Source organism: Pipistrellus kuhlii, unplaced genomic scaffold (genome assembly GCF_014108245.1).
Source record: "Pipistrellus kuhlii isolate mPipKuh1 unplaced genomic scaffold, mPipKuh1.p scaffold_m20_p_5, whole genome shotgun sequence".
Lineage (NCBI taxonomy): Eukaryota > Metazoa > Chordata > Mammalia > Chiroptera > Vespertilionidae > Pipistrellus > Pipistrellus kuhlii.
Window position 1 is genome coordinate 52,810,508 of NW_023425551.1, and position 25,849 is coordinate 52,836,356.

A 25,849-nucleotide genomic window follows, 5' to 3' on the forward strand; every position below is an offset into this window, starting at 1 on the left:
TCGATGAGAGAGAAACATTGATCAGCTGCTTCCTTCATGCCCCCTACTGGGAATGTGCCCACAACTAAGGTACATGCCCTTGACCAGAATCGAACCTGGGACCTTTCAGTCTGCAGACCGATGCTCTATCCACTGAGCCAAACCGGTTTCGGCTCTCCATATATTTCTTGGAGCTCTTTCTGTTTTGCCCATTCTGTCGTGTACCCGCCTCATCTTCATTGCCAGACTCTTAAGCTCTTGAGGGTGGTTCTTGTTTGTATTCTGGGGTTTTAATCCTCAAGTGTGTGCAGGGTTTCCCATGTCAGCACTCTTGACATTTTGGCTGGGTAATTCTCTGTTTGGGGCAGCTGTTCTTTGCCCTGTAGGGTATTTAACAGCACCTCTGCCCTCTACCATTGGATGCAGTTGTGAAAATAAAAATTTCTCCAGATAATGTCAAATATCCCTTGGGAGACACAAAACATTCCCCCTTCAGAACCATCACCATAGAGAGTCTTACACAGAGAGGGGGCTTCCCATTTGCTCATTACATACATTCCATAGCCAATGTGGATGGAGCCCCACAAAGATAAACATGGAATCTATGTTTACTTAAGGAAACTGGTCTGCTGTTGCACCATCCTCTTGTCGGCAGGTCTGAACCCGCACTAGGGTGAGCTCCACTCCTGTCACTGCTCATTGTCAACTCCCTCCACAAAGCCTGTTCTCTCCTCTTACCTGCTTATTGGTGACCTGAAAGCATCTGGAGGTGCATAGTTTTGTTGTGTAGCTTAAGCCCACTGCTTTCGTAATGCATGCATTCATTTTCTGACAAACATTGCCGGTCTGATTTACATTCTAATGCACTTGTTTTACAGATGACAGAATTTCTGAGCATATATAGACACAGAAGATTAGGGTATTATTTGTTGAAATAAATGAAAAAATTTGGCCCTGGAACTATAATATTCCATTAGCAAGGACATACCTAATTTAATCAATTTTGAGATGAAACATTGCTGCTTCCCCATTTCCCCATATTTTACAGTGTTTTTAGCAGTTTAGAATTATGTATAAAAGTGTAAACAATAAATTATATTTTATAAAAAAAGATGTTTATGTTAGAAATAAAGCTTAGAGCAAGGAACACATTTTAGGCAACAAACATAATTTTAGGTAATGCCAATTATTTTAAACAATGGAAATCATTGTGGAGAGCTCTGACAGTGCTATTGCCTTCTCCTCTTTCTCTCTCTTCATTCCCACTCTCAGGGCGCTGGCTCCCCATCACCCTATGTACTGTGATTGGAAACTGTGGTGGTGGTGGAAGGTACAGAGTCTTGGTAGGGTGTGTAGATTAAATTCCATTATCTTCACTTGACAATCGAGGACATAGGCTCAGAGGGATTAAAACATTTTAAAAAATGGTTTCACTAGCAGAGGTCAGAGCAAAGTCTCCTTTTTCCCAGAGCTCCTTCTACCATAAGACATATTCAAATAGTGATGTCATATTCCAGAAATAGTTGGGGAAGTGCAAAAAGCCTTCTCTGTCCCTATCGCTCATAGTCAACAGCAGCACAATGGCTGGAACTTTTCCTCAGGTGAGCCCTAAAGGTGCAATTGTTTTCTCCTGGGACCTCGCAGAATCCCCAGGTGGAATCCAAATACAGGCTATGGCTCATGAGGAAATGTCCCAGGAGAAGCCAATGCAATGATACAATGTGAAGAGTTCTGACAGTTATGAAACATGAAGGATAAAGGAGTAGAAAAAGCATGCAAACCAAAGCTATGGTTCTTTGGAAGAAACAAGCAAAGATGACCTTGGTGTTTTTACTGGGAGCAAGTACAATATTTAAGAGGAATTCAGTTAATGAAACTGAGCGCCAGACCCACACCAGACAAAATTCAGCTGTGTTTGTTTGTTAAATTTTTACATCTCTTGAAGCAAATTCATTCCTGAATAGTAACAAGAAAGGCAAGTCATACAAAGCACAGGTTTTTCAAGTCCCATCTCAACAAAATATTGGAAAGCCATTCCAGTGAAATATGATTTTAAATAATCTTACTTTTTTAACTAGGAAAAAATACATCAATTAAAAATTTGAAAAACTTGGGGAAAGATAATAATTGTAATTATTCTGCATGCTTTTACATATTTCTGAGGCAATGCATATGCATGGAATGGGAGGGGACATCTATATCTGTATCATATCTATTTAACGATATATCTATTGTATTACTCAGTGAGATAATGCAATAATTAATGAATGATATTTTCTTACCTGCTGTTTTCACTTAATTTTCAGTGAATTTCTTATCAATTCATTAAATAATTTAATATTCTTTAAAAACTATTTAAAAAAATATACTTTATTGATCCTTCTTCAGAGAGGAAGGGAGAGGGATAGAGAGCCAGAAACATCAATGAGAGAGAAACATCGACGAAGCTGCCTCCTGCACACCCCCTACTGGGAATGTGCCCGCAACCAATGTACATGCCCTTGACCAGAATCAAACCTGGGACCCCTCAGTCTGCAGACCGACGCTCTATCCACTGAGCCAAACCGGCTTCGGCTAAAAACTCTTTCTTTATTAATATCGGAGAGGAAGGGAAAGGGAGAATAGAAACATCAATAATGAGAGAGAATCACTGATTGACTGCCTCCTGAATGCCCCTTCCTGGGGATTGAGCCTGCGACCCAGGCAAGTGCCCTTGGCCGGAATCAAACCCAGGACCCTTCAGACTGCAGGCCAACGCCCTATCTACTGACCCAAACCGGCTAGGGCTTAATATTCTTCTGTAATGTTATTTTTAGTAGTTGGAGAGTTAACACAAGAAACTTGCAACTGTGAGGTCAATTTGGAAAAAAAAATTTTACTGCTTTGTAATTTTCATTTACTTTTTTATTTTCTCACTCTACCCAATGATTCCAAATTCCACATTTATGCTTTTATATTTATTTAACACAAAACTAAGAACCTTCTTCATATCTTATGGTTGACTTACCTCACAGTCCTCAAGTTAAGTGGCTGAAAGGAAAGATTCAAGGTACAAAACTTTTAGATATTTCATTCATTTCAAAATACTTTCCTGTTCTTGATTATTTGTTCCTGTTACCACAGGAGGTAAATTATTACCTCGTTTTCAGATGAAAGAAGTACAGAATGCAAATATTAAGCATATGAGGGTTGCTCAGTTGTAAAATGGATATCAAATTCAATTATTTCTGAGTATTTCTCACCCTGAATTTTTTCCCTTCAGTGTTTAAACCTTGTGATGACACTTCCTGTTACTAACCACCTCTGTTGTCTGAAGCTTTTGCTTTCTTGATATTTTTTAGACATCTCACTCCCCCCCCCCCTTTCATTATCAGATTGGCAGAACAATATGTTGTTAACTTTTATTGATTAAAGCAAGAATAAAGCCTTTTTCCCTAGTAGTTTAAGATCTATTTGCTTCAGGCAGACCTTTCTAACTCACTTTTTTTCTTGTTCAACTTTTGACCTCCATTGCTATTAGTGTGTTTTAATATTATAAATCCAATTGTCTTATTATTTCATGACATTATTGAAATTCCATGTAAAGACTTAGTTGGATCCAAAAAGTATAGTCTGTAAAGACATTTTAAGATGACAGTCATATTAATTGCGATTTTGGACATGCAGTTTATTGAGGGACCACCCCAAGTCCAGAGAAACAAAGGAGAGGACTACCTTTTATGGACGTGGGAGCGGCTGCTATAAATGAAGAGTCCATTGGAGGGAACTGAAAGTTCAAAGTATAGTGACCTTTCATTGGCCATGACTATGGTACTATAATAACTTATAGGATTAGGTTCTATTAACCCACTATCAAGCACATAAACAGATAAGTGGAAATTTTAAGGTCTAATACAGACATGTAAATGCTTATTTTACTCAAGTAAATAAAAAAATAATATTATCTTATAACTTTTTAAAAACCTAATCCTGGCTTTCATTTTTTTTTGAAGCTGTTGGAAAATAAATAATTTAATTGAAGCTTTTATTAATAAATGTAGGTGTAGGTGAAACACAGCACTTATTTTATTTGTAAACAGGACAAAATAGCTATTTTATTATGAACATTTACAGATGTTAAAAAAGTATTAGCACCATTTCTTTTAAAAGTTTGTAAAATCTATATAGATGTATAGCTAGATTAATAGAAAATGCAAGTATGTTCACATTGTAAAGCCTGACTATAGTAAGGGTAACAAATATCATTTTGATACCAAAAACTAGCTAATGTAGAATAAATGCCGCCCCTCCCCCCAAATGTTTTTTTTTTTCTTCTTCTTCTTGCTGTTGGTTACATTTTTGAGAAGTTTTGGTTGTGAATGCATAGCCCATAAACATTTTAAAATTTTTTTTTTATCAAATCACAGACCAAAATTATATTTCTAGAATGCAATTTTAGAATCTCATTAAGCAATGAAATCATTCATCATAAAACATCATGCATTGTTTGTTTTAGAGAGAATACTGAACAGCTCATATCCTTTGCTTAAAAATAGACCCTTTTTTCCTCAAAGCAATTATCATCTCTTTGGCCCATTTTTCTCTTCTCTGGTATTCAAGAAGACCAGTTCCAATGAGCTTTTATTTTATTATACTGACCATGAAATTGTGCCACCCCCCCGCCCCCATCCCATTACCTCAAAGCTGTGGAATTTAAATGTTTTGTTTTGTCAGAAGCATATATATTAAGATACAGCAAATCTCTATGTAGTGACGCTTAGTGATTCTAAGAACGGGCTAATGTGACTATCAAATGTAAGAGGTAGTTAAGTGGTTCAGAACACACATTTTTGGAACCAGACTTTCTAGTTCAAATTCTGGTTCTGTTATAGCATATGATCTTGATCAAGTTTCTTAATAACTCTGTGCCTCAGTTTTATTGCTTGTAAAATGGGAGATGATAATAATAACTACCTTATTGGATTATTGTGAAAATTAAGTGGGTTACTATATGTCAAGCCCTTAGAATTCTGCTGGGCATATAGTTAGTCTTGCACAATTATTTTTATTATTATCCTGAAATCTATTACTTTCCTTTGAAATTTTAACAAAATTCAAAATAATTAACTTACAATATAAGAATTTCTTCCTACAACTTGTAATAGAACCTAATTCTGTTCTGGGAGCCTAGAAGCATTTTCCATAAGCTTACAAAGTTTTCTTCATCTTTAAAAAAATTCTTTTATTGGTTTCAGAAAGGAATGGAGAGGAAGATAAAGAGAAATTAAGACATCAATGAGAGAGAATCATTGATTGGCTGCTTCCTGCACACCCCAGGTTGTGGGTATGTGATCTGACTGGGAATCAAACCAATGACCTCCTGGTGAATAGGTTAACACTCAACTACTGAGCCACCCTGTCTGAGAATTTTTAAAAATCTTTTATATGTGCATTTGCACATTCAATCATTCCTATTTATTACACAATTACTGTGGTGCTTGAGCACTCAGTAAAGAGCAAATAGGCAACACTCTCTGCTATATGGGAGCTTACATTTAAATCTTAAAGCCAGGCAATCTACCTAATAAAAGAGTAACATGCTAATTGACCGTATCTTTGTGATGCCCACCAGCCAAGCAGGAGTGAGTTTGCAAATTAACCCACAAAGCTGATGGGTTAATTTGCATACATAGCATCAAGTGGCTGGGGGCGGGGCGGGATGCTTGCATTGTCGTTGCCATAGCAATGATGCAGGCAAAGGTGGTGCCAGCAGCTGAAGGAAGGAAAGCCCATTCTTGCAGGAATCTTTGTGCATTGGGCCTCTAGCCCTATATAATAAAAGGTTAATATGCAAATTGTCCCCTTGGGAGTTCAACCCACCACGAGTTCGACCACTTGCTATGACATGCACTGACCACCAGGGGGCATTATGGAATGAAGGAAGGCCCCTATCTGCCCTGTTCACCAGGCAGGCCTAGGGGCCCTACCTGTGCATGAATTTCATGCACTGGGCCTCTAGTAAACAATAACAGGGCATGTTTGTTTGGCAACTCCTTTCTAACCCCTCCTCCTTGAACATCATTTTGAAGCCAATGTCTATCTTTCTCTTTACTGGTGTATTCAATAATCTATTAATTTTTCACTTACAAAATTACTATGCCTCTTTAAATGAACAGTGTGATAAAATTTGGTTTTAGCAATGAATGTGGATATAATATGCCAACTCTCTTATTGAATTCATTCGATTTTTTTCTTACTGATAATGATAACATTAATCTCTATTCTTATGAAAAAACATCATCACGACTCATCCTTGAAGTTGGGGAATTCAGCTTTAGTTGTAAGTTTATCAGACATTTTCATAATATTCACCCTTAAGACTGGGAAAAGGAATGCAGCTGAACAGTGAATACAGTATCAACATGTGTTGAAAAATCAGTTCCTTGTTGACTGTATACAAAACACAAATTTCTAAAAGTCCTTAATGCTGCTACTTCCTCTGTGGATTATGTAGGAAATGCTTTTGTCTGAATAATCATTCCTGGAAGGAAAGCCTTCAAAATAGATCCAGGGAGAGAGAATGCATGTGTGTTTGTAGAGTGGGGAGGAAGGAAGAAAAGGGAGAGACGGAGAAGAGTCAGATTATTGTGGAATAGAATCAAACAAATGCATATGCCTAGTATAATTAAAGAACATAATCTGAAGGTAGCAACAGCATCTAATTATACAAAGTCCTTTGTATGCTGCTGTCACTACATTGTTTAAAATAAACTAAGATCAACAATGAACAGAAAATCTAAGGGTTAGAGAAAACACTGATCAGGGACTAAGTTTTTATTAGAGAGAGAATAAAAAACAAAACAAAACAAAAAACACCGAAAAGTTTAATTGTCTGGATAGTCAGGGAAAAAAAATAACTATTACCCTCTTGATGAAGTTATTTAGTTCCAGAGAGGCAAAGTGGGTTATTTCCCCTCAGTTATCTTGACGTTGGCTACAAATAACTCTGCTTCATTTTGGATGGGAGACCTATCAAATGAACGCTGAGTTGAGGTGAAATGGTACATTTCAGGAGTCCTTTGCAGTGAAGTGGATTTCAGCGTGGGGCTGTTGTATATGGGATGTGTGTGTGGGGTGTGACCACTTTTCAAACAATCATCTTCCCAGATGTTACCTCTTTGTAATTTTGAAAAGTTTCTCCTGGTGATTCTGAACTCTCTCTCAGTCCAGTCACACTTCCACTTCCTGTCAGGACCCACTTTTAAGGAACTGGGAACAGATTGTTTCTAAAAGATCCATTAGCGTTCTAGAAGAGCCAGTTAATTTCACATAAGAACGCTTTCATCTTAATAGAAGTCTTTTTTTTTTTTTTTAAATAAAGGTTGGCCCAGACCCAGAAAGACTAAGAATCTGAACAAATGCAATTTTATACATGAACAGTAGTAAATAAATTAAGAGGAAAAAAATGAATGCTTAGTGTGGTGGCTGGGATGGGAAGAACTGGATTGAGCTGTCGGCAGTCAGCTATCCTTGAAGGTGAGGGTCATTTTTTTCTTTCTTTCTTTTATTTATTATCTTAAAAATATATTTTATTGATTTTTCACAGAGAGAAAGAGAGAGGGATAGAGAGTAAGAAACATCCATGAGAGAGAAACATCAATCAGCTGCCTCCTGCACCTCCCCCGTCCCCCCCGGGGATGTGCCCACAACCAAGGTACATGCCCCTGACCGGAATTGAACCCGGGGCCCCTCAGTCCGCAGGCCGACGCTCTATCCATTGAGCCAAACTGGTTCTGGCGAGGGTAATTTCTTTAAAAAGAAGGACACACACACACACACACACACACACACACACTCCTTGTGAAAAGTGGCAGCCTTTCCAGAGGACATTATCTCACACATATGCCATTTATTGTACGAATGCAAAGTTAAGATATTATTATTAAAATATTTTGTTATTGATTTTAGAGAGGAAGGAAGAGGGAGATTAAGATAGAAACATCTAGGATGAGAGATAATTGTTATCGGCTGCCCCACTGGGGATCAAGCCCACACCCTGGGCATGTGCCCTGCCTGGGGACCCAACTATGACCTCCTGGTTTATAGGTCAATGCTCAATCACTGAGACATGTTGGCTGGGCAAGATATTATTAAATTCATGCCTTTAAATGTCTCCTTGGTCCCAACTTCAGTTTGCATCTTGAAAAAGGTGTGGAGTGATTGGGGCCAGTGCCAGCAGCAGGTGTGAGTGCCAGGTGGGACTGTGGCAGATGGGAGCAAAGAATTTCAATAACCACCAGAGGCTCACCCCAAAGACAGTGATTGGAGCCAACCCCTTGGTCTGGCACCCCTGTTCATTTGCTCCACCATCCCACTGTGGCCAACGCCCACCATGTTCCACAGATGCCCCCTGCTGGTCAGCACATGTCCTAGCGACCAGTTGTTCAGTTGTTAGTTCCCGTTGTCCCACCATTCGGTCTATTTACATAATAGCCTTTTATAATATAGGACTAGAGGCCTGGTGCACGAATTCATGCACGGGTGGGATCCCTCAAGGTGGCCTGCAGAGATTGGGCCCCACCTTGTGCCCCCAGCCTCCCAGCCCTGGCTCTTGCCCCAAGCCTCACAGAACCAAAGCCCCACATGGCACCCTGCCTTGGTCTGGGCCACCCTCTCACCTGCTCCATTATCCTGCCTGTGGGGTGGTTGGATGGAGCCAGGCCCCACCCTTGGCTCCCTCAGGAACCTGGGAGCCGGGCAGCAGCCCCACCCCCTGCCACTGCTGCTGGTCGAATGTCTCTGGGGCGATTGGGACTCCGCTTGCACCTGCCTTGTTCTGGTGCCACCCTCTCACCTGCTTCACCATCCCATGCGGTCCCACTCTCATCGGGGCCCATTGGGGCCTGCAGTGCCTCCACTGCTGCCCGCTGCCCATGCTGCGTGGCCGATGCCCACCGTGTTCCCTGGCCACAGCAAGCAGCTGGACTCCCGGTCTCCCAGTGGAACAACTGCCTGAAGGGACTATATTCGGCTTTTATTATATAGGATGAGTGAGACAGTTCCAAGAACTGGTTAAAACACATTTTTTTCCTTGTGTCTTCATCTTGGCAGATCCACACCATTTTATAATAGAGCATAAAGAAAACAAAATACCTTGAGACATTCTTCCTGTTGTTCAGGGTTGCAGCGACCCTCCCCTGGTGTTGGAGGCTGGAGGGTGAAGAAGGACGCAGAGCTGTCAAGCCCCCCACGTTTTCCTGGGGTGTTCTCCAGGTCTCAATTTGAATGAATGACCGGAGTGAGCGTGCTAAGATTTCCTTCCTACCACTTTACGCCTTTCCAAAAACAATGTTACAGACATTCCTTTATGGCAACCTGACGTTTATAATATTCGGGCATATACGCCGGTCAAGTCTGATATGCCTGGCTAAGTCAGTCACCTAGCTAGGAATATAACACATCAATATAAAAACAAAACAACACACCAATCTGGAAATAATCTCTTACTGTGAGTGTTTCCAACAGTTGGGATACACGTTTACATAAGAGCTTTTTCTTTTTCTTTTTCTTTTCTTTTCTTTTCTTTTTTTTTTTTTTTTAAGTAGGAACATTTATCTCAGAAAGCCTAACGGGGAAGGAAGAATATTGTATTGGTAACACGCTCTGCTTAAGACCACGGTGGCTGTTGGATGCTTTTCCGCCTGGAAAACCTAGGTCCCAGCTCCCGGTCTGTCTCTGAGAGCTCCAGCTGAGTAATTCCCTCTGGGTAAGGAGCAGCAGCCCTTAAAAGGGACGGCCGCCGGTTTCCCCCGCAATCCTTCCCCAGGCGAGCAGCAGAGCTGTATCCACTGATAACCCAGCTGCCGAGGAACCGAGCAGAGCAGAGCCGGCTCCAAACTTCTCAGCTGTTGACAGGCTTGACTTGCTGAGAACACTGGTTAAATATAGCCCGCGAGAGCCAGCGCCCCGACAGAGTCCCTGCCCTGCCGGTGCTGTGCGGGGAGCAGAGTCCAGAAACCTAATCTCGGAGCCCAACAACACCTAGCAACAGTTAAAAAAAACTTTTAAACAAAAGTCTGGGTGGGAGATCTGCAACAGAGTCCAGTGTCTGCGGACCGACTGGGATTTCAGGGCGAAGAAGCTGCTCTCTCCTTCCTCTCTCTCCACTGTTTCCTGCATGACTTCAGCTATTGGCTAGTCCTGGGAGAGCAAGTGGGAAAAGCTTTTCCCTCTGTATTCTTTTGGGCTGCTGGATAGTGTTCCAGGACTCCAGTCTCCCTCTTGGGCTGTGGGACAAGCCACTGGGTGGTTCTTCACAGGATAAGCTACTTCTATCAAGGACATCCCCACCGGGTTAAGCGAGCTGCCATCAGGTAAGAGCGAAAACAGATAGTTACTTTTCATTCTTTAAAGAAATTTCTGCTTCCCTAGGAAGAGAGTCCTCTGCGATCCTGTGTGGTCTGTTTCCTGTGATTCTTGCTGTTCCACGATGGGATAGCACATGGGGGCATTAGGATAATCACTGGGAATTATTTTCAAAGGAACTAGAAACACCATGTCTTTCTCAGACATGGCACCAGTTCCTTTTTTAAACACAAAGATTATGATGTTTTAGCGGCCATCGACATATCTCTGCCCAGTTATCATTCTTTGGCAGGTAACAGAACTATGACAAGGGACGGTTTCACAGCTCCTTTCACAGTTAGGATGGCTAACCAACAGAAGGGATGTTTTCCCTAGAAGCCAAAGAACTAGTTTCATTTATTGAAACGAACTGAACAGCTTGTGTGGTAAAGGGGAGGGAAGTCCCACAGGGTGTTGGTATTGCTGTACTTTTGACTCGCTGCTATCTGCGTTTCCCTTTGCCTGATTCTCTGATTACACCGGTACACCTTGTGCTGGCTCTGACCTCGTTACGTTACAGCAGCCACCCCAAGTGCTTCTGACGAGGCACAAAACATGCCCGGGTGTTAAATCACTGCTTTTGCAGTTACAGAATACAAACCACTCAGGAGAATATTATTTGCGTTTTATTTTTAAAGAAAAAAACCAAACAAACCACAAATTGAGGAATTGCTTGTACATAGGTAAAACAGATTTTGATTTTTAAAACTGAGGTTGCATTGATTTGGAAAAATGAAAAAATCCTTTCTTGAGTTGTGCAAATGTGTGTGTGTAGTGTATTTATCAAACACTGAAGGAAGTCCTTCTTTCAACTGTTAGTATATTCTCGCTCCTTCCATGAATTGCCATGCATTTTTTTCTCAGAATTGATTAGAGTTGTCAATTTCATATGGGATCTAACAAAAGTTATGGGGTACATTGGTGATGTGGTTACAGTTGACACCTGTTGTCTGTTGTTGGGTTGGATTTATGTAAGAAATTTGTTCCTTTAGTTTAAAGATATATAATTTGAATGAATATTCTAATCTAAGGATGACATCAAAGAAGATGCAGATGAATATTTTACAAGGAATTATTTGAGTCTATTTTGTCAATTTAAAGAAAGAATTTATCCAAGATCAGTTTTGAACACATTGTTGACAAATAAGAAGGTATCAAACTTTTCAGTAGTTGTTCCTATTTAAAAAAAAAAAAAGGAATTAAAGCTTATATATTGTATGTTCAGGAAAATGAAATAGTGCATACATTTGGTACATAGTAGGTATTATGTTTCATAATTCTGATTAAATGACTACTTTAAAAAGTGAATAAGCTAAATATTAGTAATAGTGTACAATGCACTCCGTAACCTTGGGTATCAGAGAATGAAACTCCTGGTACCTTAGTGAGATGAAGTATCTTCTTCTTGAGTTTTGAAAAGTCAGAACGAAATGATCTACATTTTTCTTGTTTTTATCTTAGGAAGGGTCACATTGTTGGCTTACAAATATACATCTAAGAACAAAACCCATTTCTTAAAAATATTATCTGAGGCAAGGCAGTTTAAGATTGCGGAAGTTGTAAGTAAGTCCCTATGATGTCATTTTATTTTATTAAGAAATGTATTGACTTATTGGGGTGACATTGGTTAATAAAATTATATAGGTTTCAGGTGTATGATTCTATAATACATCCTCTGTTTATTGTATTGTGTGTTCACCATCCCAAGTCAAGTCTCCTTCCATCAGCATTTATTCCTCCTATAACCTCTCCTTGCATCCCCTTTTCCCTCTGGTAATCACCATACTGTTGTTTGTGTCTATGAGATATTTTTTTTCATAATTCCTTCACCCTTTTCACCCAGCCCTATAACCCCTGTCCTCTCTGACAGCTGTCAGTCTGGTCTCTACTTATGAGTCTGTTTCTATTTTGTTTGTTTGTTTGTTTTTTTCATTTGATTCCACATGTGTGTGAAATCATACGGTGCTTTTCTTTCTCTGACTGGCTTATTTTACTTAACATAGTACTCTCCAGGTTCCTCCATGCTGTTGAGAAGAGTAAGATTTCCTTCTTTTCTATGGCCGGGTAATATTCCATTGTGTAAATGTACCCCAGTTTTTTTGTTTTGTTTGTTTTTTTATCCATTCATACACAGATGGACACTTGTGCTGCTTCCAAATCTTGGCTATTGTAAATAATGTTGCAATGAACATAGGGATGCATATGTTTGAATTATTGTTTCTGGTTTCTTCAGATATATATACAGAAATGGAATCACTGGATCATAAGGCAGTTCAATTTTTAATATTTTGAGGTAACTCCATTCTACTTTCCACAGTGGCTACACCATTCTGCATTCCCATCTGCAGTGCAAGAGGATTCTCTTTTCTCCAAAACACTTGTTGTTTGTTGATTTATTGACATAGCCATTCTGAAAGGTGTGAGGTGCTCTCATTGTGGCTTTAATTTGAATCTCTCTGATGATTAGTGATATTATTTTTTTCATATGTCTATTGGCCTTCTGTGTGTCCTCTTTGGAGAAGTGACTATTTATGTCCTTTGCCAATTTTTCAATTGGATTGTTTTTGTTTTTTTGGGGTGTTGAGTTTTATAAATTATTTATATATTTTGGATAGTAACCCCTTATCAGATGTATTAACTAATCCACCATTAGTTCTAGGCATACAATTCCTTGTGGAGTCAGTAGAACAGTGTGTAGGTAACTGAGTGCAGTGTTTGGCCCTGAGTGAAAGCCATGTTTCCTGATAAATTGACACTTTGAATACCATTTTTATGGCTGTAAGTTTACACTTGAGAATTTAAAGCAGTTCATGTTAGCCCTTGTACTTTCCTCTGGCATGTGAACAGTCAGACCCCACAAACCATTCAGATTCTGTCCTCCTGTGCATTCAAGTTCACATTTCTGTGTTATTTTGGAATCCTCCTACCCCCTTTACCGTAAGAGTTGTTAGACATTATCATGTCTCCCGCCACACTAAGGCCTGCTCCCCTCACCCTCAGTCTGGATTGTAATGCTGGTGCTCCCTTCCCACCCCTCATCCAGACCATCTTGCCCATGACCATGGGGTTCATTTTCCTAAGGCATTGTTATGCTTGCCTCTTTACTCTCCTGTTATCTTCTGGGACTCATTGTTGCTGCCAAACACCTAGGCTGGGTATTTTGAAAACCTTTCATCATCTGGCACGTACTTAACTTTTCTAGTCTCAGCTCCCACTGCTCAACAAGTGTCTGTCTCTTTGCTTCAAATATTTCATTTTGGGGCCATTCTCCAAACACACACACAGTGTTCTACCCCTGCCCATTTCATTCCCACAGCTGAACACCTTCCGCTCCCTCTCCTGCAGAGGCCTTGTTTACTTTTAAAACCCAGATCAGTGTCTTCCACGTTCACAATGATTTCCAGGATCATGCCTTTTAGAAGTGATGCCTTCTTAGTTTAGACAGTATGGTGCTCTGCTAGAATTAGGGTACTCTGGAGCAGGATTTGCTTTTTTAAAATCTCTACAGTTTTAGAAGATGATTAGGTCTGAAGCATTGTCCTAAGCATCACTTGGCTTTGAAGCTTTATAACCCCATACACATTGTAGATGTTTTATTAACAGTTTGGCTCTTGATTCATGATGACGAATATGTAAGGAAGTATTAATAAGTATAAAATCAAGAAAAAGAACTGTAATAATAGTTAAAAACTTTTTACCTCAGAAAGTTTCTAGGAAGGCTTCAGAGTTTTCTCATGCCCAGAAAAGTTACAAGTAATTGTAATTAGGCTCATGTACCTGGTTGTGGAGATGATATCTCTTGCAAATGAAATAGAAAGGGGGATATATAAAGACAGTAGATATACATGCATGCCCTGTGTATGCACCTAGACTTTAAAATATATTTTACTTTTGTCATCTTTTGGTACCAGATCCTCTTTCTTTCTTTTCTTTCTTTCTTTCTTTCTTTCTTTCTTTCTTTCTTTTCTTTTCTTTCTTTCTTTCTTTCTTTCTTTCTTTCTTTCTTTCTTTCTTTCTTTCTTTCTTTCTCTCTCTCTCTCTCTCTCTCTCTCTCTCTCTCTCTCTCTCTCTCCTCTCTCTCCCTCCCTCCCTCCCTCCCTCCCTCCCTCCCTCCCTCCCTCCCTCCTCCCTCCCTTCCTTCCTTCCTTCCTTCCTTCCTTCCTTCCTTCCTTCCTTCCTTTTTAAAAATATATTTTTATTGATTTCAGAGAGGAAGGGAAAGGGAGAGAGAGAGAAACATCAATGATGAGAGAGAATCATTGATTGGCTGCCTCCTGCACACCCCCTACTGGGGATTGAGCCCACAACCCAGACATATGCCCTTGACTGGAATCGAACCCAGGACCCTTCAGTCAGCAGGCTGATGCCCTATTCACTGAGCCAAACTGGCTAGGGCACCAGATCCCATTTATAGTTACCTTTGGTACTATTTAAACTATGGCCCCTTCTATTTGATGGTCTTGATGAACTAGAATGGCCTTGAGCATTAAAATACTTAAAATATATTTTCTATTTTTCCCTAGATATTTAAAAAACACATTTCTGAGTTTATTATTATTTTTAAAAATATGTTTTTATTGATTTCAGAGAAAGGAAGGGAGAGGAAGAGAGAGAGATAGGAATATCAAGGATGAGAGAGAATTATTGATTGGCTGCCTCCTACATTCTCCTTATAGGTATTGAACCCACAACCCAAGCATGTGCCCTAATGGAGAACTGAACTGTGACCTCCCTGGTTTATGGTTTGATGCTCAACCACTGAGCCACACTGGCCAGGCCTGAGTTTTATTTTTAATCACTCATGGAACCTATAGCATTACTATGTGAGATAAAGCAAGAATCATGACTTTGAAGCAATTTTTCGTGTGTCCATCAAAAGAAAAGCATTATCTTTATATTTTAAGACAGCTAAGGAGGTTAAAATTATTCTAAATGGGTGCTCGGCAAAAATCACAATGGGGTTTTCCTAATGAAATTTGTGAAATATTGAAAATAATTCATTTAGCAGTGGTTTTCCTGTGGTTATAACTTTTACTTATTCCTTAGAAGTAAAACTTTGTGGTGAAATACACATTCTAAACTGATGCTAATTGTTTTTTTTTTGTTGAAGATTAGTATTCATAAAACAGTGCCCTAACAAATGGGATTTTATAGAGTTTGTTTAATCCACATTTTCATTAATGTCTCATTTTTTTTTTTTAAACATCTGGGTTTTAGAAAAGCAGCATCATGAGAAGTGAGTGGATAAACTTCAATTGAGATCTATTTCAGCAGAAAGGTTTAAGAGGGGGAAAAATTGCTAACAGCTTGTTAGAAAAATGACATTAAAAACTGCAGCATAAATTTGTTTATGTATTAATTACCTTTTTTAAAAATATATTTTATTGATTTTTCACAGAGAGGAAGGGAGAAACATCGATGAGAGAGAATCATCGACCAGTGCCTCCTGCACACCCCCTCCTGGAGATGTGCCCTCAACCAATGTACATGCCCTTGACTGGAATCGAACCCAGGACCTTTTGGTCCACAGACCGACGCTCTATCCACTGAGCCAAACCGGTTTCGGCTATTAATGACTTTTAATATACATATATCAACAGAACACATCTTGTTTCCCCAAATCTGACTTGATGATATAGCAACAAGGACATGTTTGTTGGAGGAGGAAGTAGGAAAGGCTAGTCTCAGAGGCCTGGACTCAGATTTCAGCTCACTGTAACCCTGGGCAAAAATTACTCTCTGTGTCTCAGTGTTCTCATCTACACAACAAGTATAATAATGCTATCTTCCTCATAGAGTTGTTTTGAAGGTTAAATGAGTTAATGAAACTTATAGTTTCCTGGTAGACTTTTCAATAAATTTAAGCTATTATGATTTTATTACCACACCATAAAAGTTGTTATCTGTTTATTTTAGTCTTTGTTGCACACAAAATTCTTGGATACAGATAATCTGTGAACCCAAGTTCATAGATCATAGAACACAGAGGAATGTATTGTTTAAATTTGGAATCCTGTGTGGGACATACTTTGCTCCTGGGTACTCTAAGCAGACATAGTTTGAATGCCAGCCAATAATTTAGTATGGAATTTATATTTCAAACCTTCCCTTATCACTCAGCAGTCTGCTATCTCACAGTATCGTTTTTAAAAAGGTTAAGAAATCACCAACAGCAAGAACTATACTATGATTCTGTATTTGTATTTGGAGAAAAAGTGTGCTTATACATGGTGCTTGGGTGTCTCCACTGGGCAGTAGAAACTTCTTCCTCTATGGAAGAATATATTAATTAAATTTATCTCTCTTTATATCTTCCCTTCAATGTTTTGTTTGTTTTACTAACCTAGTAACAGATAAAAACAAAGACCAAAAAAGGTAATCTCATGCTAGATTTAACCTTACCAAAAGGAAATGAATTCTTGCTATTCACTGCCCTTAATCCTATTCATTCTTCTTAAACATGACAAGAAAGTATAATCCAAGATGAACAGAAAGTGTTATATCATAAATACATGTGTATATATTATGGGGTGATGGCTGTTCTAAATGTTTAATTTAACAAATGTATATGAAACACTCTTAGAAGCAGGAAAGTTTCTTAGTAGCTTTAGTGCCAACCAGTCTTATGCAGGGTAGTGATAGTTTAGACCTGTCCTTTTTGCTTTATTTTTTTCACTTGAAAGAATGAGTTTCTAAAAGATAAGGCAGACTGAGTTTTACAACTGCCATTCTTGAATGAAAACCCTGTTGTGGAAAGGAAGAAGGAGGGAAGGAAGGAAGGAGAGAGGAACGGGAGAAAGGACAAGGAAGAAATGAAGGAAACAGTTTTATTCCTGCATTTACCAAATACATTTTAAAGGTTCTAGGGCAAAAATACAAGAAGCATAAGAAAATGTAGGGCATTATGTTCTTTCTCCTTAAATGGCCAGGCCTACTCCTCAGCCCTCAGAGAAGGGAAGAAGTTGCAAGTGGGATACCCCTTTCCCGGTGGCAGTTTAATTTCAAAGGCCATGCAGTGAGCTCTGGAAGGACTTAGAAAAGGGAAAGCAAAGCATGAGTTGAGCAGCTAGAGTTGGCTGTAGCCAGCTGATTGCAGAATTTGAGAAAGTCCCAGCAGAGAGATGAAGAAACACGACATTAACCAGCACCCCAGGCCCTGAGAGCTTTGTGAAAGCCACAGCAGCACTGATAAGTCAAAAGAAGGTTGGTGCTGCTTTTCCTTTTTGGGAAATAGTGTCCATGTTCATAATATTCGGTGATTTATGTGTTTCTGAGGTCTGTGAAAGGCAGGCTAAAAATAATTTTTAAAGTTAATGCAGAAGTTATCTCAAGTGATCTGACTTTGAGTACTGAAAGTTCAGGGATTTTCTGTTTTGTTTTGTTTTGTTTTTTGTTTTTTTTTTCTTGTTTAAATGCTGCCACCTATTCCTTTACTAAAACATAGATGAAAATGATGATTGTTGCCAAAACCGGTTTGGCTCAGTGGATAGAGCGTCAGCCTGTGGACTGAAAGGTCCTAGGTTCAATTCCGGTCAAGGGCATGTACATTGGTTGCAGGCACATCCCCAGTAGGGGGTGTGCAGGAGGCAGCTGGTCGATGATTCTCTCTCATCGATGTTTCTAACTATTTACCCTTCTCCCTTCCTTTCTGTGAAAAATCAATAAAATATATTTAAAAAAACAACAACAGAGAAAAACGATTTAAAAAAAAGAAAAAAAGAAAAAGAAAATGATGATTGTTGCTTCACTAGCCAAAGACCTTATATGTCTACACTTGAAAACAGTTTTTTTGTTTGTTTTGTTCTTGCAATCTCCCCAAGTTACGCTGAAGTAATACATTACCTGCTGCTTATCTCTGTAAGGAAAAGGTGTAAAAAAGCCATGAAATGGACATATTAGCGTTGGCCAAATGCATTCTTTAAAAAACGATTTGCTAAAGATTTAAAGCCAAAAGACAATCTGATTGAAAACAGTGGACTGCTGACATCACCAAGATAATCAAGTTATTGCCAACTTGCTTTGTTTATTTAAGACAGCTTTGCAAAAATAAGGCTTTCACACACACATACACACAACACACACTCTCACACCCATACCCACACACTTTCTCACCCATTCGTCACAGGCAACACAGTAATCCACATCAATGACTTTGTTTTTCCTTATATCTCTTTCATGTACTTGTGTCCTAAGTAACTCAGCTGAGGGCCTGCTCCTTTGACGGAGGCACTACAGCATAACAGGAAAGAAAGAGGCCTTACTGAGTTCATAATGCTATTTCAGTGTGGCAGCCTAAGTGCAGGAGGAAATGACACCATGGGCCTGTCTTTGGAGCCTTGCAGTTACTGTGACGACAACACACACTCATGGAAAACAAAGATGGTCTGCTTGCCAGGGGAGCCAGGATGAGTTTTGCCAGCTCAGATTTTTCCTAGTTATCCTGTAAGTCTTGAAATGTGACACTGGAGGTATCCAAGGCTCTTTGTGTTCGTTAACTGTTTAGTGACACATGCTTGAAGAGCAGCCTGGCATTTGGATGAGGGAGGGGCCTTGAGCACGACTTTAATTTTCACATGCTGTATCATCTTCTGGTTTGGACATCACCAAAACAACTGCTTTGGTCACAGCCTGTTGTTTCTCTGGTCCGTAAGGAAGCCAGCTGCTCTGGTAGGGGCCCCTCCACTCTCAGTAACATACCCTCACCTTCTATATCCTGTTTATTCCACAGATGATTGCCCAGGACACCAAATGTTCCTACTAATGACTGGGACTTCTGGAGCCCAATTCTTATATAATAATATAATAGACAATATAATGGTAATAATAGCTACATATAATATATGTAGTATAATATATACTATTTACATAATACATATATTAGAGAGTTATATAAAATTATTTAGTATGTATAAGTGATACTAATAGCTAGCATATGCCGGAGATTATACTGCACCAGGCATTGTGCCAAGTACTTTACATGGATGATTTTATTTACTTTGCATAACAGCCCTATGAGGCACTATTTTTATCTCTGTTTTATGGATTAGAAAAATGAGCCTTATAGATGGTTACTGCCCAGTGGTAGATGTGAAATTCAGACTCAGGCAGCTTGACTTTATTTAGCCCGTACTTTCAACCACTTTCTTGTAGTGTAAGCAGTTGTTCAAAGAAGATCTTCACCCAGATGATGTGAGATGTTTTAGTGAAAGGTGTAGAATGTGACACTGCAGGGGATCAGCTGTCCCTGTAGTCTGAAGAGATTCAAAGATCAAATAACAAAGAGATTCAGGGTCAAAAGGCAGATTTGGGCCCTTCTCCAGGGTTCCAACATGGCCCCAGAAGCTTCAGTGGCCAGCAGAGTTGGGCCACTCAGAAAGAGCTACGCCTAGGGTACTGGGGTGCAAAGCTATTCTTCCACAGTCATTGATGTTCTTGGTTTGCACATTGCTGCGTTGGCTCCTGGTATCCACATTGATTCCCTGGGAGAGGATGCCATGGAGCATTTGAATTTATGAGCTAGTATGGCTACTGCTATAGCTAGATCATTTGATACCATTATACCATTGGGGTTTTGTTGACAACTTAGAACGCTACCTTCTATTGTAACATTAGAAATAATGCTTTGCAGATCTCTGCCTTGGTCATAAGCATTTGGTTTAAGTAGGCTCAAGAACTAGTCAAATACAAAATACTTATTCCAGCTGTTGGTAGCAATATTCCTTGAAGTAGCCTTTGGTGGTGTATATATATTGGTTGGAGCAGACAGTGAGGCAGGGGACAGAAGGTCTCATTCCAGGTAAGAGCTCTTATTGGCTCCCAAAGACATTGTTATGCAGTGAGTTGTCAATCTGGCAGCATGTTGTTCCATAGAAAACACTGCTAACAACCAACACCCTCCCTCTCCCCCCATACACACAAAATAGAGCTTGCTATAATTTAAGGAAAATTACTCATACTTTTTAGCTAGTGGTTTACTACTGTGGAGTAATAACATGAGGTATTTTATTTAATTATTTTATCATTATTAACCAAGATTTACCTTTAATGTCCAACATTTGGATATAATTGGAATTTTTGAGTTTCTTTTTACAGTTACAGCATTTAACTTTTGCAAGTGTCTGGAGTAAAAGAGCAATTCTAATAAAATTTTGATGGAGTAGATAATGCTTTGCTTTTTCTTATGACAGTGGCCATAAATACTCTACTTTTCCAGTGTATCAAATATCTCAGGTGGTGGGACTGAATATCCCAGGAAGATGAATTTTTCATGTGAAGTGAACACATAACAAAATGAACCTCTAATCTCTTGAGAAATTCTGTTCCAAGAATTGAAAACAGAATCTTGTCACAACTATACTAGCATACCTGCCAATTCTCCCAACACACTTATATACACTCATTACTGGTCTATGCAAGGACTTGCACCTCTACTTACCTGACAGGCTGAATGTCTTCCTGAAGCAAAAAACACTCTTTGCTCTGTAGCATAGACTTATTTAATCCAAAATAGAGGTAGTGATGTATTACATTTCATCCAGGCTGTTTGTTTCTTTCACATGATCTCTCCTGATTTTCTTACAACAAATAAACTCAGAATTTCCATTTTGTCTTCTTCTGTCTTTATGTAAACAGGTGTAACAGTATCAAAGGAGGGAAAGAATTAGTGCTATATCCTTTGGAGACAAAGGGCTTCACTAGTTGGCTTCTGGCAGTATATATTTTTTTCTCTTCAATTATTCGAAATTTCTCTTGGCAACCAAACTTAGTAAAAATTTCCACACTAATATTAGCTAATGCCTCTTAAAGGGAAGATATTAACAGTTTATCATATCCATTCAAAGATTATCAAAGACATTCTGTAAGTGCTCCTAGTTCCTCTTAACACCTCTGCACTGGACTAATTTCCAGGAGGAAGGGAGGCTCTGAGTTTCACACTGTTGAGAATCATATAGTTTTGGACCTACTAGAGCTATTCAAACCCATCAGGGAACTGAGAAGGTGAAAATCTCTAGACTCTGAGCTCTCATGGAGCTCATTCTGTCTTGGTCTCAACATTTACAGGTAAGAAGGCCTAGAGAATTGTCCACACCTCCTCCCCCAACAAGCAGGTGGCAGATCTGGGATTTGAGTCCAATTGGACTCTCAATTTGTACTCTTAATCTTTTAATCACTTTGCTGTTCTGGGGGCAACTCTGAGATATAAGGTATTGAGTGGCAGCTGTTTCCCTGTTTCAATATCATGGGTCTTGTGGCATCTGGCCCTGGCGCTCTGAATTCCCAAAACTGGGTTATCTGCTAGCCTAGAGAATGGGTCCTTGCCTTCTTTTCTATTTTCTGAATAAGTGGGCCAGTTGGAAGCAACTTGTTTTCTTAGATATTGCTCCAAGGTGCTTCATTTTCTTGTCATCTCCCCAAGTTACGCTGTAACTGTAAACTTTACTCTCCTATTTAGAACCTTGGCTTTCCCCTAGTCCTGTGAGTTTGGCTGGGTTCATATTTTTCCTGGGATTCCCCTGTCTGGACTTTCATACCAGCTCTAACTTTCATGATATTAGCAACAACAGGAAGGGATTAATCACTTTGCTTCTCCTCTAACTGCAGGTGTGTTGGAAATAAGCTGGTCTGTTCCATGGAACTGCCTGGCCAGTGGGTCATTGTACTCTGAAGACCTGTAAAGTCTACATTTTTAGGTAGCATGTATAGAATTAATTTCCTGATTGGTCCTCTAAGTCTGAAGTGCTACAGAGCAGGCGTTTTCACACTTAGGGGAAAGTCTATTTGCATTTTCTAGTTACATGAACTTTACTGAGATCAAAATCACCAATGGCAAATACTGTAGCACAGATTTTTCTAAGCAATAGAAATGAAACAAAAAGTGAGAGATTATTATAATTATTCTATTGTATAATAAATATTTACATGTAAATTAAGAAATTAATATGATAAATAGATTCTGGTATGCCTTGAGACTATTTTACAAACCACATTGCACAAAACAAATGCTCAATAAATCAGGGGTCTTGTGGCATCTGGTCTTGGTGCTCTGAGTTCTCACCAAGTGGGTTATCTGCTTGACTAAAAATTGGAATTTGTTAAATCGAATCCATTAAATATCCTGGAATTGAGAAAGTAAACACAGTTAACTGCTTTTTATTGATTTGACTGAACATCATTTAAAAATAAATAAATAAATATGGGGAAAATAATCAGTGACCATAAGTGATTATTTATCTGCCTCCCAATGTTCTGAAACCTTTAATGGTCACATATCGCTTTTAAAACAATACAAATTAAAAATCAGCAAGCATTTTAAATGCTCATTAGAGAATCAGAGAATAATCAGTGCATAGCTAAGTGAGTGAAAGCTGGGCTCTGTAGCTATGATTGGCAGGATAAACATACATTTTCAATAGCAGACTAGAACTTTTACTTTAAATACAGTGGCATAAACCATAACTATTGACACAGTCTAATTGCAAATATTTGTCCCTCATCTTTTCACTCATGGGCACCACAAAGCTCATGAAAAGAACACATCCAGGCTCTGATTGTGGTTGTTTAGTTGGAAGTGTTCTCATCCTCGGAAATCTATTTTGGAGTTAGGATTGCTCCACTCCCCTACAAGGGGTAAAGCAACAGCTGCCATTTAATTAATGTTTCTGCTGACAGCCCCAGCTGATGAACCCCATAAAAATTCCCTATCAGCCTCAATACTACCAACATGACCGCCCCCCCCAAAGGAAATATTGATTATAGTTGCTTGATTTTGCCTTATTTCACTTTCTTTCCCGCATCAATTTCTCCAAATTCCAGTAATGCCGTTATTTACATCACCATTCACATCTTCCAGGGAATCAAGTCCCAGCGGAACACATGTGTTCCTGGTGATGTATTGTGATGGAATCTCACCAAAATGAACACGTGAAATGCTGAGCTCAAACAGAGGAGAAAACAAGGGGGAAAACCAGATGAAAGTGACTTGTGGTTTCTCGGAAAGCAAAGATTTTTTTTTTTTTTTTTTATTTTTTTGAGGGAGAGACTTGAGAAAAAACAGTGTTCTAGTTTTTCCATGTAGTATGAATGTATGGTTAAAATCCCACAATTTGATTTATATTTGGATTATTATGTCAATCTGTTTCCAGACACTTTCACAGGAGTTGGACTTCAACTACGATTGTGTGAGGATTTGAAAGGATTTGAGCTGAGTGGAAGCAACTGATTATAGAGTGAGATCTGCTTAATCTGCTCATCTTGAAGAACAAGCTGGGCTCAATCAGTCAAGCCGCATTCATATAGCTGGAGTGGGGCTGAACTGGGAGCAGGTAGAACACAGGATTCAAATGTTATGGCATTAGATGACAAAGAATGGTCCCAGTTAGCAGCTGGCATCTGAGAGACTAATGTGAGGTTTTGGGGTATCTTGCCAGGCAGATGGAGCATGGCTGTTTAGAACAAGTTGGGAGCCAGGGTTTGGGCAATCCAGTCAGCAGGACCAGGAAGGAGAGCAGGGAGGTGGGTTTCAGAGACAGGACAGTTCCGGAGGAAGAAGAGTTCTAGAGACTGTGTGTGAGATGCCGAAATTATAATGCGCGATCAAAACAACTGAGAGGATACTATTATAAATCCGAGAGTCCTGGGCCGGAGTGCTCTGTGTCCCTCCTGCTTCACATTTAGTATGCAGCATTCACCCATTCACTGAATACTTATTGAGATCCATGTGTGACCGGTACCAAGCTCGAGATTGGAATTCAATGCCATGTGACTAGATAATACATGGTATTGTGGGAGCACTCACCTGGCTTTGGGTGGTCAGTGATTGGGTCACAGATCTTTGTTGGGATGAAGTGACTCCTGCCGTGGGGACGGGGGACTGCAGAAGTTGAAATTGAGATAGAGACTTATAAAAAGGTCTAGGGGAATGAAACAAAATGAATGTGATTGAAAGTAACTGTTTTGTTACAAGCCCACATAGCTTTAAAAATGGTGAGGAACTTGTGAATTGCATTTTTTCTACTGACATTATACTTTTAATGTTTTTAAGAATAATGTGATGAAGAGGATGTGCTATATACATATATTTTCATCATACTTAAATCTGTAGTGGTCATAATGAGCCAGGCAAATATATATCTTGTGGGCAAGGAAATTCCTGATCCTCAGCACCACCTGTACTCTGAGTATTTTTTCAAAACAGTGACCACTCTTAATATGTCTAAAAGGGGTGATAAATATTCCTATAAAATTATTTGCTTTAGGATTTTTAGAAGTTTGTGCACTTTAAAAAATACTTATGTAAATTCAGCACTTCACTTCAAGTGCCTAATTGCTGCTGGAGCAAGAAACCTGTGTGAATAGCCAGGAAAGTTTTGAAGCATAAGTTGGAAACATTGCCTTACCACATATTAAAAGGAATTTTGAAATCAGATTCATTGAAACACTTTGATAGTGGTGTCAGAATCAGTTCATATCAGATGAGGAGATCATGGAAAAATAGAAAGAAGTCCAGAAAAATAGACACCTACATATTAGAATTTAGTGTTAGGAAGGAGATACTTCAAATCAGAGGAGTAAACATGGATTTTTTGATCAATGAGGTGAATTAACTAGAAAAATGAAATAAAGTCTACATCACACCTTATACTGAAATACATCCTAGATGTATCAGAAAGTCAAGTGATAAAAAAATGAAATACTTGAAAAAATATATAGATGGGTAGGAAAAATCCTCCTAAGCAAGTTAAAAAAAAGGAGTAAAACAAGAGACTAAAATATTTGACACAATGAAATACTGACTTCATAAAAACTGGATGAATGTTTTAAACAGAAAAAAAAAAAAACACACCCTCATGAATAAAGTTAAAATGCAAACAGCAATCTGGACAATGATATTTGTGACAAAAATAATCAAGAACAAATATTCTTAATATAAAGAGCTCTTTTAAACAAATAAAGCAAAAAAGACACAACAGCCCAAGCTGGTTTGGATCAATGGATAGAACATTGGCCTGTAGACTGAAGAGTCCCAGGTCCGATTCCAGTCAAGGGCACATGCCTGGGTTGTGGGTTTGGTCCCTAGTAAGGGGTGTGCAGGTGGCAACCAATCAATGATTCTCTCTTATCATTGATGTTTCTATCTCTCTCTCTCCCTCTCCCTTCCTCTCTGAAATCAATAAAAATATATTTAAAAAAGACCCAACAATAGAAAAATGGACAAATGACATAAATAATTTGTAATAAGTGGAAAAAGTATTCAACCTCACTGATAATTAAAAGTTCAAATTATAAGTATTATTTCCTCTAACACATTGACAAAGACTCAAAAGAATTCAATACCTATTATGTGAGGAGATGGACACTATACAAAGTGAGGCCAAAGTAGTTGTTGTTCATATGGAAAACAATACAATAATAAGTAATAATAAAAGAATAAAAGAATAAACTGTTTCATGTACTCACAACTATCAACCTAGTTTTGCCCCACCTTGTA

At 39.0% G+C, this 25,849-nt stretch overlaps 1 protein-coding gene across 2 annotated transcripts in view; it reads left to right on the top strand.

Annotated features, from left to right (window-relative positions):
- The first annotated feature begins 9,771 nt into the window (after nt 1–9,771).
- Nucleotides 9,772–25,849, top strand: part of FILIP1 (filamin A interacting protein 1) — a 166,247-nt gene continuing 150,169 nt past the window's right edge. Inside the window, exon 1 of one of the 2 annotated variants that reach the window (XM_036414193.2) lies at nt 9,772–10,331. The gene's annotated coding sequence lies outside the window, so the exon portion shown is untranslated. The remainder of the gene's footprint in view (nt 10,332–25,849) is intronic. The other variant, XM_036414196.2, reaches the window with a different exon arrangement.